The sequence below is a fragment of the Protopterus annectens genome, chromosome 1.part2, assembly GCF_019279795.1.
Source record: "Protopterus annectens isolate FY-2018-M chromosome 1.part2, PAN1.0, whole genome shotgun sequence".
Taxonomy (NCBI): domain Eukaryota; kingdom Metazoa; phylum Chordata; order Ceratodontiformes; family Protopteridae; genus Protopterus; species Protopterus annectens.
The window spans coordinates 1,130,575,622-1,130,593,039 of NC_056727.1; positions in this window are offsets into that span (position 1 = coordinate 1,130,575,622).

Sequence of the window (17,418 nt, forward strand, 5' to 3'; positions counted from 1 at the left end):
AATATTTGGCCTTTGAAGCTGTGACATCCCTTTCTTGCAGCAAGGGAGATGCATGCCTTTCATTTCTTTTAATAGTGTTGCTATATATGTGTTTCGCACACAACATTGACTGCTGCTAGGTATACCCAGACACAAAACATGCATAATAGAGTCATCACTGTGAAAGGAGAATGGCAATCAGGCAATAATATATGGGCAATCATGCATTCAAGCACATGCCTTACCAATGCCCAAGCATACAGAACATAGTCTCATGTCCTCACTCCACAGGAGAAAACTTAACAATTCTCATGGTAAAGACAAACCTAATCTCCTGGCAACATCATTGTCAAAGAAAGCATTTTTGTGTGAAAAATGAGAAGAAATCATTATAATAGGAATTGCCATCCATACATGTACATTATGATGCTGATAGCTGGCTAACAACATTATTACCTGCCTGCACATTCACAGACATATTATCACAAGTGAGTCTAAGGGGTGATGACTGGATTTAAACAGACTACCTAAGATCACAAGGTACAGAACAGTGCCTTTATCAAGCATGCCACATGAGATGTTCTTTTTGAATGGATGGCATCACTATTCTTTCACACATTGATGTTCTAAAAATGCTTGAAATTTTTTAAGCGCACAGTAACATTAAACAGCTACACATGTTACATGTATTCCAAGCCTTATATACACACCGTGACAGACAAATATCCATGGGCAGTAGTCCATCCTTGTTGGAATCATATCTCCTCCCTCTATACTTATGCAGTCTAGAGAGCACAATATCAGCAGCCAGTGCCACCAGGTAACTCATATGACCACTTTGATATAATTCTTTTTTGATAGTATGATGTAATCATTGTATTTCCAGAAATGTTTTTCACCTGGGGGTAATGCAACTTTATATGATAATTCTCTGCCAATGAAAATATGTCTTAAGTGGAATTTCACATAAGGTATATTATTGTGGACGCAATTGCACATGATAATACATTCACTGAAATGATTTACCCAGTGTTGGATTTGAACCCCATACCTATCAATTGACACAAGCTATACAGCACATAATTAGCAACAACTGCCAAAGGAGAAATGTAAGTTGTAAGGGCACAGTGTGCAATTATGACCTCATCAGTGGGATTGAGAGTGGATGTTTGTGGGAAAAGTGGGATAAAGGAATGGGGCATCCTCTTCCATGTTAAAATCTTCCTCTGCATGGAATTACTACCATTCAACAAGCTGTATGTAACTTACACTGAAGCCACACACACACACACACACACACACACACACACACACACACACACACACACACACACACACACACACACACACACACACACACGCAACACTTCCCCACTGTGAGATATGGGCCCTCTATTGGTTTAGTTATACACTCTATAAAATACAATATTAGTCACAAATACCACAGAAGAAGTGGAACTCTTAATGGGAGAGAGTGCACTTTTGTTAGTTTGACCTCATCACTGTGTTGCAGAGGAGTTTGTGTTGTATGAGACAAACTGCACTGAAAGCTATGTCTATTGTTAAAGTTTTCTCATGAGGGGTAATAGTGGATCGATACAGTGCATCTGTTATTGAAGGTTTACTTCCATGACACTAGCACCAAACAGACACTCAAACCCACCACTTGCAGATTTGAAGGACCTCTCTAACCAGGTAGCCAATCAAGAGAACACATCATTAGTCACAACTGCCATAGAAGAAGACTGATTCTTATGGGAACAATTTGCATTTTTAACAGGATGACTTCATTACTGTGTTGCAGAGAAGATGTTTGTGGTAAAACATGGATAAGGGGATGGTAGAATACTAGCATGTCTGTTCAGGAAGCTATGTGCACCTGATACTACAACCACACACAGAAGTTTCCCATAGTGAGAACTGAATCTCCTACATATCTAGTTACACAATCTAGACAGCACAGTATATGCTGCAAGCACCACAGGAGAAGTCCAAGTCTTAGTTTACATTTGAAAGGATGATCTCATCAGTGTATTGTAGAGAGGATGTTTCTGTTAAAAGTGGGATAAAGAGCAGAGTCACCTGTGTATAAAGTTACATTTATTCTCCTCAGTGGAAATGGACACAGCACCTTTGATATTAAATGTTACTTACATGTCACTACACACTCCATGTGTACACACAAGCACATACATTTCCCACAATGAGACTTGAACCTCCTACCTATCTAGTTACACAATCTAAAAAGCACAGCATTAGCTCCAAGCACCACACCAGAAGTTTGACTCAATAGGAGAGAGTGCACTTTTGATAGTATGACCTCTTCAGTGTGTTGCAGAGAGGGTGTTTCTGTTAAAAGTGGGATAAAGTGAGACAGATCTGTGTGTAAAGTTAAACATATTCTCCTCAGTGGAAGTGGACACAGCACCGAAGAGTTACTTACCTGTCACTATACCCACCCCCCACTCATACATACACACACACACACACACACACACACACACACACACACACACACACACACACACACACACACACACACACACACACATTTCCCATGGTGAAATTTATTAACTAAATACTATTCAAGACTGCTGAGGACCACACACCAGCATTAGGCAGCTTTGCAGTACAGAAGGCAGCCTAAATTAAAAATGTTATTTATTTCATTAGGCAGTGAACATGGTGCTGAGCAGACAGCAAATGCAAAAGGCATTAGAGAAAAATAAATTAATTGACAGAGACAAAAAATGAAAGGAAAACTCAACTGAAGCTTAGGTTATACCTAGCAATTACCAGAGAAAGAATTATATTACAATGACAATGCCATCCTCCTCATATCTCCTTGGCATATCAATAATTTAATTCCTGGCATAAATTATCAAAACTGCAGTTAATGCCAAATAATATGAAAGTGGTCAGGCAACAATTCACATATTGTTAGCAATTCTGAGAACAGATGAAGTTTTAACAACAGAATGACATCACAAAATGTGTGCCAATATGTATTCAGATACCCCTTTGTAAGATTATCAGTTAGCTGAATTCAGACCCTGTATGAGTTGCCTTTTTTCTCTAGGATCCTGTACCTATACCTTCTTTCACAGAGAAAGTTACCTGACAGGTGTATTGTCTTCACTGAGTACTATCCAGAGTACTGATGGCCATGCACCATTACAGGGCTTGGTTGCACTACAGAAGGTGGCCTAAATTAAAGTTTTCACTTTTTTCTTTAGGAAGTGATGTGTACATCAGTGTTATGGAGTGCTGAAAGCCCACATTGTACAATGCCAAATGAAGTGAAAACAATAAAGATACAAATAAAATAATGGTACTGAAATGGGGAAGCATTATAAAACAAGTAGTTAAAATGTATAGTTTTTATATTTTGTTAACTTTGTTGTGTTTCAACATGAACGTATTCTCATTAAAAATCATTATGCTTGCATAAATAATGCCATCTGTGAATTAGAATCAAAGTAGATCATGGCATTCACAAGACACAGTTTAGATTTTTATCAGTGACACACAGAAGGTATACTGAGAAGATAACAAAGAAGTTAGCTATACTCAATATGTGACATAGTATCATTTGACATAACAGCTCCAACAGCGACAATTCCTGACATGTGTTCCTGTGTACTTTGCAGTTAGATGAGTGGATGGCTATGGTACTATCAACAGGGAAGATAAATCTTTCCTCACACAATATAAAAAAATGTAAACACTGCACCTCTTCTCATCTCTTTATTTTGTGAACATCATTCCCATATATATGCTTCCATAAAAAGACTGTTATGTGCTTTGCCTTGCAGTTAATATGGGTTCCATTCAGATGCTCGAAAGTCCTTTCACGCGAATACAAAAAGAGCGACATGTATTGCACGAACCATGGAAATGCCAAATGTCCAAAACCACGAAATTTGAAATGTTGAAATGTCATGGTTGGCCCGTCTGCGGTATAGCTCTGTAAGGTAAGTTTGCAATAGTTATGGAACTTAGGGTTACAGTACGGGTTATGGTAAGTGCATAGACAGGTAATGTATATAAAGTTTAGTGTAGGGTTAGAATTAGGGTTTTGTTAAATGTATGTGTGTGGATTATTTATTTTGTTTTGGTATATCTCTTTAGGGTAAGTGTGCGATAGGTACGGACCTTAGGGTTAGGGTGCAGGTTAAGGTAAGTGCATAGATAGTAATGCATGTAAGGTTTAGTGTAGGGTTAGAAGTAGGGTTTTGGTGCTTTACTTTAGGGTTAGAAGTAGGGTTTTGGTTATGTATGTATGAAGTTTATTTATTTTGTTTGGGTAGACAGTATGTAGTGTGAGGTGGAGTTGGCCGACTATGGGGATTCGACTTTTTGAATTTTGCAGTTTAGTGCGTTCGGCATATTCGTGGTTTGCGCAATACATGTCGGTGTTTTCATATTCGCTTAACAGGATTTTCGCTAATATAAAACAGACCCAGTTAATATATGTTTCAATGAGCAATGTACCTTCTTAGAACTGCAGACACAATTATATTCAGAGGCACAGACTTTTCTCAGAAACAATTCATATCAATGTTAGGAATGTTGCTCTCCTAAATCAATGTCTGTGTGAAAAGTTCATGTAAGTTCTTTCTTGCTGACAAACCTTAATTGCTAGTGCATTCAGATTAATCATTCACAATTGGAAGCACTTAGCAGTAGCACTTTTCAGTGCTCATCCATGCAGAGAAGGGTGTGTGCATTCAATCCTGAATGTCCTTACACCATGTTTACAATGGGCATGTATATCACAATTATTTCTTGACTATGCAAAAATTCTTTACATAGTGATGACAGTTAAATGAGAATTTTCAATCTTGAAAGTTTACCACTTTGTTTGGCAGATTGTTGTATTAATCATTACAGAGGTCATGTGATCTGGCATTAGTAGCAGTGACAATTTTAAGGCTCAGATGTGGACCAAAAAGTGCTAACCATTTTTGCAAAACATGAAGATGCCAAACAGGAACAAAAGGATGAGCCACTCCACAGTAAAAAAATGCACCTATTCAGGCCAAATTCAATAAAACCAATTCTGGACTTTATTGAAGAAAATAAAACAAATGATATGCGCTTTCATCCTGACCACTTCAAAACTTCATCAGATAATGATATTAATTAACACAAATGATTTATATAGTACAGAGGAAACTGGGAAAAACAATCATTAAAAGTTAATAAGTTATTTAAAATGACACCCCCCCCTTAAAAAATCATTTAAAAACCATGCTTTATATATAAAAACTGGTTAAAATTCAAAAATAAATGTGTAAAATTCAAATTGTATTCTAAAAACATAATAAAATATATAATTTAATAGTACAGAAGAAATATATTTTTTTTAAAAGAAACAATGTTATCTTTCTAAGGCTTCTAGTTTCAACAGAGAGCTAATGGAAATGTATTCATTTATGCCTGGCCAACTTGATGCATTGAGACGCAGTTGCTAGTAAACCTCTCTCCTTTCTAACAAAAGTGACCAGGCACCAACTTGAGGTTCTGTTTTAATAATGTCAATGACAGTAAAATGAAAAGAGTGATCAGTATCTTCCATAATGTGTTTACTAAATGCATTTGTATCTTTTTTTGATTTTATATCATACAAATGTCCGTAAATGCAGTTCTTTAATTTACAGTCAGTTTTTCCAATGTAAAAACAGCTACAACAGTTACATAGGGCACAATAAATATTTTCAGATCCACAGTTATATTTTTGATGTGATTTCACTTCAGAAGCCTTTGTCAAAGGGTGGAAAACTGGTGGTCATGACATCCAATGATTATTTTAGAATGTGTATGAACCATTTAAATAATTGTAAAATATATGAAAGAGTTGGACTGGTAGTTTATGTACAAGCTAAAAGTCAATATGATATTTTGTTGCCTAAAGGTGTTTGTTTGAATTACTTCACAGTATCTAATATTAACAACAAATTTTCAAGCAAAAATACCACCATGGCCAGATTTTATTGTGTGCCTAAAATACACAAGAGTTTGTTAAACCCACCAGGCCAACCGATAGTATCGGCCTGTGGGTACCTCACTCATAACTTGGGGTATTTTTTGCATCAGCTTTTATTACAAGAATTAATAAAGTTACCTTCTTACAAAAAGGATTCATTTGACTTTATTGATAAAATTAAGGATGTAAAATGGAATGGCAACATGTACTTTTTAGTAATAGATGTTGTCAGCTTGTACACAAATATAAATCATGAATTTGGTATGCAAGCCATAGAATATTTTTTGAAAGACAGTCCCAGAACACAATACATCAAAGAGTTGATAAAGTTTTGTTTAATTAATAATATTTTTGAATTTGATGGTCAGTTATATAGACAATTGCAGGGGACAGAAATGGGGGCAGCTTTTGCTCCCATGTATGCAAATTTGTTTATGGGTATGGTAGAAAATACTCATGTTTATAGAAGTATTTTATTTCAAAAATGCGTTATTAAATATTATCGGTTCATTGACGACCTTATTTTTATTTGTCAGGGAGGCCAAGATGAAAAACAATCATTTCTAAAATATCTGAATGAAAATAAGTACCAAATAAAGTCTGATGGGTTACAAGATGGTGTTAAGGCAAACTATTTAGATATAACGTTGGACGGTCTAGAGAATGGAGAGATTATAATCAGCATTTTTAGAAAATTTCATCAGGTAAATCATATGTTGCATGCTTAAAGTTGTCATCCGAGGCACACAATAATATCCCCTTTGGTGAAATTTTAAGAACAAATAGACTATGTAATAATGTGAATGAAGCCAGGGAAGAGGCTAATAAAGTGGCAAACATGTTTATTAATAGAGGATATAAGGCAGATATGGTGGCTAATATCTATAGTAAGGTGTTTAATGATAAGGTTAAGAGAGATAATAGCTATATATATATATATATATATATATATATATAAACAATGAAAGACAAGAGAATGCACAAGTTAACTTCAGAAAAGCAGTTATATTATGTTTCAAAATACACATTATTCTCAGATAAGCAAGCTTAGCTACTTAGGAATTATTGGCAAATAGTCAGAAGGGAAGTTTTTTCCTTAAAAGAAGTAGCCTTAAAGTTTTCATACCAATGAGGCCGTAGATTTAAAGATTTTTTAGTTCATAGTTCTTATAGAAGACCACAGGAATTAGTTAGTAGAGTAATGGAATGTGCAGGTTTAATGTCATGTGGGAAATATGCAATATGTAAATATTTAGTATCAACTTTTAACATTATTAATGGCATTAAATTTCATATACAAGGTAGTTTTCCTGTAAAAGTACAGGAATAATTTATGCTATAAAATATTCTTGCCACAATTTTTACATAGGAGAGAGTAAATGTAGTCTTGGAGAAAGGTTTAAAGAATATATTAGAGATATAAGAAACAATAAACTTTCAAGTCCTTTAGCAGCACATTTTAATCGGGTACATCAAGTTGATTTTAGTGAATTGAAGGTAACAATATTAGAACAAGTAAAAATAAATTATATAGGAGAAGACACTATAAAATATATATTAAGAAAGAAGGAATCTGTTTTTATATTAAAATATAATACTTTACATCCCAGGGGTATGACTAGAGAATGTAACTGGAAAAGTTATATAGAATAAGACTGTAAGTATGTATATGTCTTTTTAAAAATGTGCAATATATATAATTAATTGTTTAATTATATAATTGTAAATTAATGTAATTGATGTCAGATTTTATATAAAAGTTCTGTGTTTTTATGTCATGAATTTACTCTGTAAAGGCTGTTTTAAGTTGAGGCACTAAGAGAAATTTATTTCTGTTTTTTTTTCAGTTTAATGACATTTTACATTTGCTGTTCAAATAAAAGAACTTAGAGGTACTATTTCTGGTCGTTTGTGGTACTAAACAGTTTACTTGCCTTTGGTGGATATAATAAAGTGGAATATAATTTATGCAAGGAACAATGGATGGGTTTGAAACAATTATATATGGATTGCAGATTGATTATCAAAATGTCTGATAAGGGAAAAAAATGTAATAATGAATCATGAACAATATGTGAAAATGCGTTACACCCATCTGAATAATATTGAAGTATATGAGAAATGTGGCATAAAGGATTGTGAGGATGCAATGAAAAAAAGGTGTACGTTTGGGCTATTTTAGCAAAATGTATGTGGAAAAAAAGTTTAAGATTGACAACTCATGCTTGGCTTCATTTTATTGTCTCCCTAAGATCCACAGAGGGGTGGAGAATTTGTCCAGTAGGCTGATAGTGGCTGCGGAAAAATATTTTCTTAAAAACTTGTTCTTTTTTTACATGAATATTTAAAATCATGGGTGATACATATACCATCCTATGTAAAAGACAGCCAAGATTTTTGGGGAAAAATTAAAGCCACCATTTGGAAAGAGGATATGTACTGGCTGAGCTTAGATGTGACCAGCTTGTATACCAGCATTAAACAAGATATTGGGGTACAGTAATTTTTTATTTTTTGGGAGATACCCCCATGTCTCGTTATGTGATAGAGTTTTTTTTTTGTTTAAATAATATTTTTTTTTTAAATTTAAAGGAGATATTTTCATCAGTTACAAGGAACAGCCATGGGGGCTTCTTTTGCCCCCATGTATGCTAATTTAGTGATGGCCAAATTTGAAAAGGAGTATATATACAAACATGATTTTTTTTGTGACCTATGTGATCAAATACTTTCGATACATAGATGATTTGATTTTTCTACGTAAAGGAGGTCAAGATTATGTAAATCTGTTTGTTCAAGATATACAAACTAATAGTTTTGATTTGAAATTTGATGGTATTCAAGTGGACAATGATATCCACTTTTTGGATATAATTCTGAAAGGTAATGTTGGTGAAACAATAATAACTTCCATTTATAGGAAATTTGACAATGTGAGTTCCTTTTTATATGGGAGTAGTTGTCACCCAACACATCTGATGGCTATGATACCCTTTAATGAATTTTTACGCATAGAAAAATTAAGTAGTTGTTATTTGTCTTTTCGGCTTTTCCCGGTTAGGGGTCGCCACAGCAGGACTCCAGTCCATTAATGATTGGCAGCAGATTTTTATGGTGCCGAGTTGCCAGCCCAACGCCCAACATTCAGCAAAGGCACGCCCATTCACGCATGTCTTTCGGAGGCCAATCAACCATGGGAAGGACATGCAGACTCCACACAGAAGGCGCTCCAACCGTGAATTGAACAGGAGAACCTTTTGCTGTGAGGCAACAACGCTAATGCTGTACCAGTGTAGAACATAATTTACATGAAGAAATATGTAAGACGGCAGAGATGTTCAGAAGTAGGGGATATGATATTAACAATGTTACAGAAGCAGGATGTAAAATAATATACAAACACTATAATGTAATACCAGCAGTAGATTGTGTTGGTAATGGAAGATATAGAAAATGTAATAAATCAAAAAAGAATGTGAGACAGGTTTATTTTGTGACAATGTATAATGTTTTGACGCAATAGATTATAGATGTAGTTAGACATTATTGGCCATTACTATTAAAAGATAAAAATCTAAAAGATATAATATCCCAAAAAATTCAAATATCATATAAGAGAGGCAGAAATTTTTTGCATATGCTGGTACACAAGGACTAAATTCCCCCGAACGCAGGGATGTATGATGAGCTGGTCAGCAAAGCTGGTACATATGCTTGCAAGAAATGCTGCATTTGCAAATATGTGGTCAATAAATTTAAAGTGGTAAATGGATTTTATTTTTCACCTAATGGAATATATAACTGTAACACAGAAAATGTATATTTATTAAAATGTGATTGTAAGTTATATTATGTGGGAGAGACTGCAAGATATTTTAAAAAACGGATTCAAGAACATGTAAAAGACATAATTAATGTAAGAATAGATAGCCCCTTGGGGGCACATTTTAAATGTTTTAATGCATCCAATCCAAATGGTTTGAAAGCCACTATTTTAGAACAAGTGAATTTAGTTTTAGGAGAATGTTGTGATGTTAAGCATAAATTATTGTATAAAGAAATACTTTTTATTTTGAAGTATTATACTCTGGAACTAATGGGTTGAACAAAGGTTGGAGTTTAATTATTAGATAATTGTTGGTTAATTGATTTACTGAATGCACTATTTGAGGTTGTGTTGATGGAAGATGTGTTACTCTTTGAAAGCTTTGCAGCTGAAGCGCTAATTCCTACATTAAACATTTGTTCGATTGTCTGTGACCAAAGTGTTTTTTATTATTATTATTTTGTTATTCGAATTTGTTGTTTAAATATATATATGGGTCTACCTGTTATTACTGAAAATCCACTTCACTGAACTCATAACTCTTGGTTCACCTGATATTTACTCTGGGTAATGAACCACTTGGCCACCATGACTAAATAACCAAACTGAAGCAAATGAAACCCACCCATATCCCTCCTAACTAAATATACCAATTCTAAGATCACACTACAGTGGGGAAAAGAGCAAAGTTCACCACTGTGGCCAAGTAGTTACTTTCCAAGAATAAAATTCCAGTGATCTGAAAGTTCCTGCAAGTAAGTGTTCATCAAAGTCGTCCTGGTTTTCATTTCATTGAAATGGGTTTTTGAAAATAACATGTAGACCCATAAATACACACACACACACACACACACACACACACACACACACACATATATATATATATATATATATATATATATATATATATATATATATATATATATGTATATGTGTGTGTGTGTGTGTGTGTGTGTATTTGCTAAGGCTGTTATTCTTTCTTTTAGGCATTCAGTGTGTGCTCTGTCCTTTGCCTCTTAGCCAGAGCCATGGCATTTTGTGCATGCGTACATCTGCCAGCACCATCTGCAGCTGGTGGTTCTCCCTCAGACTCTTCATCTATATATGCTGGAGCTACTAGCCCTGCCTGTGGTACTGGAAACTATAGTCCTGCCTCTAGTTGCCCTTGTTGAAGCTGTTTATGACAATGATATTGTACAACATAGATTCATAGGTGAGTACTAGGCTAATGGCCCTGGAGCCAAAACAAGCCTACCCAAGAATATTCCTATTCATCCTGCTGCTGGACATTATTCCTTGTGCCCCTATCGAGCAAGGATGTTGAAGTGATCCCCGGTGTTAATTTCCTGTTACCCATCCACTCGTCAAGATTTTTCTTGAAGAGGGTTAGTGCCGTGGAACAGATTGTAAGTATTTTGGCAGAGGTTGCTGGATAGTACTGCAACCATTTATTTCTACTGGGATCTCTTGAGGTTTCTGCATACCAGAACTATGATGTGAGCGAGCCAGATGCACATTCTATCACATTTATAGTTTGAGCATGAGCATTGTTGTATCCATGCTCAATGGGGTTGTATGGGTTTTCAGGGCTATCATGAGACATGGTTCCAGGGTATTACCCCCATCTCCCACTAGATGCCCTAGTGAAAAGTCACTCCTAGCAAACCTTGTGTATAGCTTGCAGGACTGCCATATGTGTGAGTCATAAAACCTGCCTTGGTTACCTGCACAAACATTGTGGATGATCCCTTAGGTATTACAGACCACCTGACAGTTTACAGAGTGGTATCCTTTTATGCTGCTGTACCTTCTTCCCTGTTTACTTGGTGGGGCTTTTATTTCTATATATGTGCAGTCTATGCCACCGAAAACCTCAGACAAGTGTGCTACTGCATACAAATTCCTGCATGGTTCATGCTCTCTCCTATGGGAAACAGATATGCTTCCTTGCATATTGTAGCACTGCATTTAGAAATGGATGTAATATTTTGGAAGCTGAGGCCTGTGACACCTCAGATATATCCCCTGTGCATCTCTGAAATGTACCTGTAGTTAATATACATAATGCCTACTTAGAGGCGATCTCTGCTTGACTTAGAAAGCCATGTCTGACCCAGCTCTGTTAGAAATGCTACATCTAAAGAAATTCCAATCCCTCCACACCACACACTACAGAGACCTCAACCTCATTACTACAATCAACAAAACATGCTGGAAGGACAGTTTCATAGCCCAGAGACTGCCCATGCTCTGGAATAGACTTCCCATGCAAGTTAAGCAGAGCACCTCACTGACCCTCTTCAAGAGAAATCTTGATGAGTGGATGAGAAATAGAAAATTCACCCCGGGGATCACTCCAGGGGCTCTACTTGACAGAGGCACTGGGAACTAAGGTCAGGTGGAACGATGCCAGGGTAATCCTATGGGCTAGGCTTGTAAAGGCTCCAGGGCCATTAGACTAGTACACACCTATGAACCTATGAACCTATGCTATACGTACCTTTGTTTCCACTGGGATGGCTTATCCATGATTACCTTACAGCCTCAGGTTAGGGCGCTAGAGGTTGCATATTTCCTGTAGTGTTTCCCTTTCCACCAGATATTACTGTACAATTTCTGTGTCATGAAGTCCATGATAAGTCAAATTGGGTCCATATTCTTCTTCTTGGTCGAGGTGAAGCAGCAGCACCTTGAATCAGTGCTTGTTGCACATGCAGGTTAATGATGGTGGCAACAGCTGCTAACATCCTATATATTTTTTTTTCTAAGTGCAATTGCAACTGAAATCCAAAGAGTTTTGGATTTCAGTGCAAATGGCTACACTAAGCCTACATGATTGCTTTAAAGCTTTCTGAATAGTTCTCCCGTGTTGGATTTGTTAATTAGCATGAAACTTGGTTACTTATGTTGTTATTAAAATACTCTGCCATTTACCTTTGTTTTGCAGTGTTATGTGTGCAGTGTGTCACACCACCTACATCATAGCTGCACTTTGTGTATCTGTCAATGAATGAAATCCATTGCTATTCCAGAAATTGTATTTATTTATTCTTAAATGCAACCAGGATTATCAGGTAAGCCTAGAGAGGTGCCATGCATTGTGTTTCTGCAGGTCAGAAGAGCAGAAGTGCTGAATGTTTATATGTCTGAATTTTGAAAGTGGAAAAATACATGAGCATTGATGTGATAAAACTGATATTTCTGTTTTACAGTGAATGCAAAAAATCTGTGTATCTGGCTTTTTTCAAGGAGCTATGGTCCCATGTATATCCCAGTAATTATTTTAGTCAAATTAAATAATTACGGCAAATCATGTAAAATTTGTTGAGCTACATGATTCATTGTTCTGAGATAGAATCCTATGTGGTATCAGGAATGATAAGGGTACAGGTAGATTCTTGACAGATAGACTTAATTTTAAAAGTAAATGACTGATGTATATAGTATTAACTGGGAATCCTATATGACATCAAACGTACAGGCACAGAGATTCCTGGATTTTGTAAACACAAACTCCCTGGACCAGATAATCAATACACCAACTAGGGGTGCAATCATACTGGATCTGGTCCTCACTAATATGGGAGAATGCTGTCACCTTCTACTGTAATGCCTTCCCTGGTAAGGTCAGACCATAAAATGGTCTCCTTTGAAGTAAAAATAAAACCTGGACCCCTAGTTAAACCGGGAATATTCAGGAGCTATTCTAAAGCTAACCTCCTGCTATTAAATGATAACCTGGCAAATATCAAGCCCCCTATAAACCCTGAGAACACTTCTGCCTATGCAGAACTGTACACAGAAACCCTGTACAAGCGTGTTAATAGCTGTACAGAGGCAGCTGTACCCACCAGGAAGAAGTACAGAAGTAACTCAAAAAACAAGCCACCCTGGTGGAAGCACAAAATCAATCAGATGTATAACAGGAGGAAAAAAATCATGGCAAAAATTGGGGGTGCAGAACCCAGCAGGATGAAGGCACTCTCATTAAACTAAAAAAACAACTCAGAGGACAAATAAATTCTACCAAAGCCAAATTTGAGGTATGTTTGGCCACCCTGGCCAAGGACAACCACAAAGCATTCTTTAGCTATGTCCGCAACCTCAAAGGCAATACACAATTGTGTGCAGAGCTCATTGTAAGTGGAGCCACCAATACTGAGACAGAAGATATAGCGAACCTCCTGGCTGATAATTTCAGCTCCAACTGTACTCCTCTCTCCTCTTCAACCTCCCCTCAGGAAATATCATCAAATATGACTCCCCCCTACTGTCACTAGGTAACAGGTTCTTAATGCTCTTTCTAAGTCCAAGATCATTACCTGAATAGGCCCAGACAATATTCCAGGATGCCTTCTAAAAAGCATGAAACATGACCTATCAGGGCGTCTGGAATTACTATTTAACTGTAGCCTCCAAACAGGCTTCTTGCCTCATGAATGGAGAAAGGCAACAGTCATCTCTCTGCACAAAGTTGGGGTGTCTACAGACCCTGACTCGTAAGTCTCACTAGTCTTATATGTAAAGCCATGGAAAGAATTATCATGGAAATAGTCAATGGAAGTATACTAAATCTTCAGACACTGGACCCAATTCAGTTTGGTTTCATAAAGGGCAGATCATGCCTACTCAACCTGGTGGACTTCTTTGAGAAGGTCACCAAAGCAATGAGGGCAAAATTGCTCACACTGCCTACCTTGACCTGGCCAAAGCATTTGACACAATACCCCCACTCAAGCATTGTTGACAATTCAAGAGGTTAAGTACAAACTCATATGTCACCCAGTGGATAGCCAACTGGCTCACAGACAGGACCCAGGAAGTTAGAATTAGGGAGTCCACATATACAAAGAGGCTCGTCACAAGTGGAGTTCCTCAGGGATCAGTCCTTGGACCACCCCTTTTTGGCATTTACTTCTCAGAAGTCAAGGTCAATGTCAGTGGTTTCTGGCTGACTAAACTTGCAGATGATTACAAATTAGGAGCTGTCATTGACTCTCACACTGACACAAATGTTCTTCAGGAGGTGCTGACACAGACAAACAACTGGTATCAGAGTCATGGGCTAAAACTAAATGCCAAGAAATGCATAACAGAATCCTTTGGGAAGTCATCCATCCATGGTAACTATCATATTGACAACACATCCCTTAGCGTTGACCCAGTTGTCAGGAACTTAGGGACGCACATAGATCATAATCTAGCCTTTGATCATCATGAGTCTACAGTGGTGAGGAGATCATTCTATGTTGTGCAACTTATAAACAAAGGTATGGCATCTAAATCCAAGGAAGTAATTGTTCCACTGTATTCGGCATTCATCAGACCTATCATTGAGTACAATGCCCCTTTTGGTATGTACCTAACCAGGCATATCCAACAACTGGAATGCCCACAGAGTTTTCTCACTAAAAGAATACAGGTCATAAGTAATATGTCCTATGCAGACCGCATCAAGGCCCTATCCCTATATTCTGTGTCCTACAGGCTTTTGAGGGAAGATCTATGCCTGGCATACAAGGTATTTTCAGACTCCACTCTGATGGATCTCCTGCATATGCACAAAACAAACAGTAGCAGAATCACCCATTCTAATGACTTAAAACTTGCCTGTGATATAAATAGGACCTGCTGGAGAGATAAGTATGCATCCCAGAGATTACCCCGTCTATGGAACAGGCTCCCCAACCACGTGAAGCAAAGTTCCTCCCTAATCAAATTCAAGTCCAGCTTGGACAATTGGATAGGAAACTGGAAATTCAGCTCCGGTTTGGCACCTATGTCTCTGATGCAAACAGATAACCTGCCAGTCCCATGCTTACACTTATCAAGGGTATCAGAACTCATCAGAGATTTGTGATGCATGGCTAGGCTTAAAAAGGCCATTGTGGCCGTTAGCCTAGTAAATACCTCTGAACCTATGAACCTATATCGTGAATAAAATCTCTGTGGTATAGCTAAAAGAACTGAGAAAGGAGTTATAAATAAGTAAAATTACCTGCTAGAATTGAAAACTAAAATGAGAAAGAAACAACATAAAAAGGAATCCTAAAAGGCATGGCAAGTATAAAAATCATGACTAATGCCTTGCCAATGAATTGTGCAGAAGGTATGGTTATAAATGACAAGTGACTGGGCAAAAGTTTACGTGGTATGGAAAGAAAAATCAATTCAGTTAAATAAATACAATGAAATGAAATGTCATTACAAAATATTGCGGTAAGGAAAATAAGATTGTGAAAAGGAATTGTTTCTTGGCATAATATACGGTAACTGTTTAGAGAGCTGATGCTAAAGATTAAGAAAATGACACAGAAAATATATAACCAGGGGATTAGCCAGATATCTGGGCAGAGAAGCTCTGAGTTAACTGTTACATTATCAGAGTATAATATAACGTCTGTATAAATGCCTCGATGTCTGAATCTAATTAAAGTAAACCACAATCAACAGGGTATATACTGTTTGTCTTTGGGGTCATTGTATAACACCACTTGATCAAAAAATAGCGCTTATGTTTAAATATAAGAATTAAAATGCAAGATTCAGTTCCAGATACTGAAAATAGAGGTTCTAGACATAGGCAGCCATTTAACTCACCAAAAGCTTGATATGATGAAAATAAACTCATAGGGTGAATGCATATTTACTTAATGAATGGGACAGAATGCACAAAGTAATAAAGTTACATCAATATAGAAAGATTTATTTAGTGGTTAGAACCATTTGTTAGGAATTCATCATTTTCAGATAGTTTCAACTATAGTAACAGAACTGTACAGTCCAACAAAGATTTCTACAGCTTTGAGGAGAGATATCAAAAGTTTATTTGACCCCAGATTATGATTGAAAATAGTCTGAGTCTACAAAATGCATAAACACTATAGTTATTTTTGTGAACCTAGATGAAATTCATATTTATATGCATCCACAAGAATTTAACAAAACTATAAAAATAGAACAATGTCTATTTTGTACAATATATCAAGTGATATTGTTAAGAGTATTTTTTGTGTGATATTAATCAGGGATATTGTTGAACTGAAATTGAAGAGGAAAGTTGAAAGTTGAGTGCTTTCAATTTCCCAGTGGGAAGAGACATATAGTTCAATGCATTTGGTTTCTGTTTTCAGACATGTGATAAGCAGATAACTGAATAATTTTAAAGTGTTGTTAGTATTATTTAGAGCATACTGCTGTGAGGTCAGACGAAAAAGGAGGATAGCAGACAAATGGAGTTCCTGAAGGGAATAAAAAAGATCATTCTCAAACCGATAGAAACTTAAAGTAAAATCATTTATACACTTGAGATAAATAAGCCCTATTTTTAAGGTATGAAGGCTTGTTACAGGACACTGAGAAAGTCAGAGTAGTAGAACAAATGCCTCAACTACAGCATTAATATGCTCTTATCCGATTTCTAAGTATGATTCAGTATTTTTCAGTGTTAATTCTGAATATTCCAGAAATAAGTATGCCATTAATTAAATAATTGGAAGGCAAAGTGAAATGTGTGGAAAAATTCCAAATTACTCGACAAGAAAACAAACTACAGTATGAAGTGCCTAAACAGTCTGCAACAGAATACCCACACAAGTCAAAGTCAAAGTAAACTTTACTGTCA